Genomic DNA, 4,217 nt, shown 5'->3' with positions numbered 1-4,217 from the left:
TATATATATATATATATATATATATATATATATATATATATATATATTCAAAAATTTTCCCAAATCTTCAATTTCATCAATCAATAAACATTTATTAAGTAGCTATTACATTCCAGGCATAAGAAAAAACAAATGAGGCAAAAGAGAGTCCCTCTCTCAAGGAGCTTACAATCCAATTGGGGAGACAACATGCAAATAAATATATACAAACTAAGTTATATTCAAGGTAACTAGGAGATAATTAACAGAGGGAAGGCACTGGAATTAAGAGGGATTGGAAAAGGCTTCCTGTAAAAGGCGAGATTTTAGTTGGAATTTAAAGGAAACCAGGGAGGTCAGATAACAGAGTAGAAAACAGAGAGCATTCTAGGCATGGAGGATGGCCAGCCAGACAAAATGCCTAGAGTTGAGAGATGGAGTGTTTTGTATGTGAACCAGCTAGGAGACCAGAATTATTGGAAAAAAGGGTTATGTGGAAGGGAATAATGTATAAGAAGACTGGCAAGGTGAGAGGAGGTGAGGTTATGAAGGGCTTTGAAGGGCCAAACAGAGAATTTTATATTTAATATAGGAAACAATAGGGAGCCGCTATAGTTTATTGAGTAAGAAGGTAAGCGGGAAGTTCCTGGTAGAGAAGTTCTTCCATCTTATAATCTTAGAGAATTGTCTGGAGCACTGAGAGATTGTGTGCCTTATCTAGAGACACAAAGCCCGTCAGTATGTGTCAGAGATGGACTTGATCCCAGGTCTTCCTGACCCTGAGGCCAAGTGTCTATCTACTACTTCATGCCATCACACATTGTTTAAAAACAATATCAAGACTAAATGAACATAGGGGTGAAACAAGACCTATGACAGTAATGTTTTCATTTCAATTATACTTTCTAGATAAACAACATCATAACAATAACTAGCATTTATATAGCTCCTTAAGGTTTGTAAATTGCATCACAAATATTATCTCATTTTATCTTCACAACCATCCTGAAAGGTAGGTACTATTATTATCCCCATTCAACAGATGAGGAAACTAAGGCAGATAGAGGCTAAGTGACTTAGCTGTAATTCCACAACTAAGTATCTGAGGTCATGTTTGAATTCAGGTCCTCCTAACTCCAAATCTAGAGCTTTAGCTACCAAGATGCTGTTAGATAAATGAAACATACAAAGTGCTATTACGTAAGTGATCAGATTTGAATCCCACAAGAACTCTGTTGGGGGTACATAGGGAGGCTGTTATGGTATAATGGAAAGAACAATGAATATGGATCCAAAAAACATCTATTTAGACATGGTCTATGGCTTATGTGCTGAGCAACCTCAGATAAGCTATTTCATCTCTCTGAGTCAGTTTGTCACCTGTAAGAAAGGGATAATGATATAGAAAATACTGATCTTACAAGGTTACCATGATTATCAGATGAAACATAGTAAATTAAAAGTGTTTCATAAGCATCAGTTATTATTATCTTCATTTAACAAAGGTTCAAATTGAGGTTTAAAAGGACTTAAGATCATAGGAGCATAGGAATAGAATTGATGGGTCAAAGAACAAATTATAAAAATAAAAACTGTCTTCAAAGAGAATAATAACAATGAGACAACCAATAAAAACTCATAAGATGTAGCTAAAGCAGTTCTGAGGGGAAATTTCATATCTTGAAATACTTGCATCAATTAAAAAAAGAGAAAGAACAAATAAAAAAATTGGGCATGCAATTAAAACCTAAAAGATAATAAATCAAATATCATAACTAAATAAAGTGAAAATTTTGAAAGTAAAGAAGATCCATAAAATTGAAAGAAAAAAGGTCATTTAACTGAAGAATAAAATGAGGATCTGGATTTTAAAAAATAACTAATAAAATAGATAAGCAGTTAGTTAACCTGATTTTAAAAAAGAGAGTTAAACCAAATTGTTGGTATTGAGAGTGGAAAAGGAGAAATTACAGCAACTGAAAAGGAAATATAAGAATATCAGAAACAAATCTGTTTAGTTATATACTAGCAAAACAAATAACATAGGAAATAGATGAATACTTACAAAAAAATTTGCAAAGAATATATACTATCCAGATAAAAAAAGAATAAATACACTATTTAACCTAGTATAAGGGGGAAAATTGAACAAAACATAAGTGAACTTCCAAAGAAAAAATTCTAGGACCAGATGGATATTCAAGGGAATTCTATCAAACATTCAAAAAACAATTAATTTTAATAATACATAAATTGTTTGCAAAGACAAGGAAAGAAGGTACCCTTTCAACATTTCTTGATGCTTAAACCTGGACATCAAAGCAGAAAAAAATAAAAACAACCTATAGATCAATATCCCTAAGGAGAATTGATGCAAAACATTTCAAGAAAATATTAGTAAAGAAGCTACAACAACATATTAGAAAGATTACATCTAATAATCAGGTTGAGTTCATATTAAGAATATAGGTTTGGTCCAACATAAGGAAGACTATAAATATAATAAAATAATAAAACAATATGATTATATAAATAGTGCTGAAAACATTTTTGAAAAATACAACATTCATTTCTATTGAAACTGTAGAAATTATAGGCATAAATTAATCTTTCCTTATTAAAATAAACAGTATCTAAATAAAAAACAAATGGTATATACATATGTATTTATAGCATATGCATATAAAATGAAAAAGAAGGAACTTTCCAATAAACATCAGGGTAAGCATGGTTGTCCATTATTACCATTACTATTTAAGATAGTACTAGAAATGCATCTAAGACAATGCCATAGCAGTGAGTCAAGAAAAAGAAGTTGAGGGAATAAGCATAGGCAGAGAAGAAACAGAAATATCACTTTTGCAGATGATTTGATGGTGAACTTAAAGAACCCTAAGGAGCCAATGAAAAATTAATTAGGATAGTTAATAATATCAGCAGTTGTAGGACATAAGATAATGCCACATAAATCATAAACATTCCTATATACATAACCAACAAAACCCAACAGGAAGAGTTAAAAGGAGAAATTCCATTCAAGATTAACTATAGAAACTATAAAATATTTTGGAGTTCTTCTACTAAAATTTATCTAGGGGCTCCATTAATCTAATTTTTGCAGAATTAAACAGAGATCTAAGTCATTTTAGAAATATTAATCACACATGGCTTGGTCATGCCAACATAATGTAAATGATAATACTACCTAAACAAATTTATTTATTTGGTTCTGTTGTAACAGCAATGTTACTTGCAGCTGTTGTGGGAGTACAAGACCAATAACACCAGCACACAGGAGGGCTGCTGGCACAGGTTCTTAGATCTGCTTTTCTAAAAGAAAGCAACTCAAAAGGGGTCAACAATCTTACTTTAATCAAACATATATATCATTTACTTAGTTCAAGAGGAAAAGTCAGCATCTTGAACTTCAAAGAACATACAAACAGAAATTATAAGCAGAAATAATAGATAAAGACCAACAGACAGGGCTTCTAACTGTCTGACCAAATAATACATCACAGATAAATGGACAGATCCAACTGTCTGACCATTACATACATACATACTTACCAGAGACAGAAGCATCAACATCTAGGTTTTCAAAGCTGGGGAGGCAAAGGTGGGCTCCTTAACAGCTACCCAGAGTCTCATCTGGCTATATTATACAAACACTCTTCCCATGAGTGAGCCACAAAGCAAAATGCTAACCTCAGAATATACATACATATATATGTGTGTGTATGTATATATATATATATATATACTTATTGTATATATTGTGTATATATACTTATATATGTAATTATTATATACGTATATACTTCTTCAGGGTCACAGGACATCACAACCCTCGTCACCTACTGCCTAATTACAAAATAGCAAAAGGCGTGGACCTTCCTGAAAAACAAGCTTCCCCTAATCAAGCTTCTCTTGTTGGGCTCCATTTGAGGCCTATTAGTGGGTGGGGGAGATCTTCAACCACCATTAACATGACAACCGTACCAACCAAATTCCTAAAAGAATATTTTATATAGCTAGAAAAATCATAATGAAATTTTCATAGAGAAACAAAAGGTCAAGAATTTCTAGAGTAAAAAAGGGGAAGGAAAGGAGTCTATCAACACCAGATTTCAAATTTTACTATAAAGCAGTAATCATTAAAAATGATTGGTCCTAAATTTAGGAGAGAAGGAGAGAGAGAGAGAGAGAGAGAGAGAGAGAGAGAGAGAGAGAGAGAG

This window comes from Petaurus breviceps, unplaced genomic scaffold, assembly GCF_028583685.1.
Source record: "Petaurus breviceps papuanus isolate PSGF00001 unplaced genomic scaffold, PetGlider_PUasm1.0 90701, whole genome shotgun sequence".
In the NCBI taxonomy this organism is placed as follows: Eukaryota; Metazoa; Chordata; class Mammalia; order Diprotodontia; family Petauridae; genus Petaurus; species Petaurus breviceps.
This window is presented reverse-complemented; position numbering follows the sequence as displayed.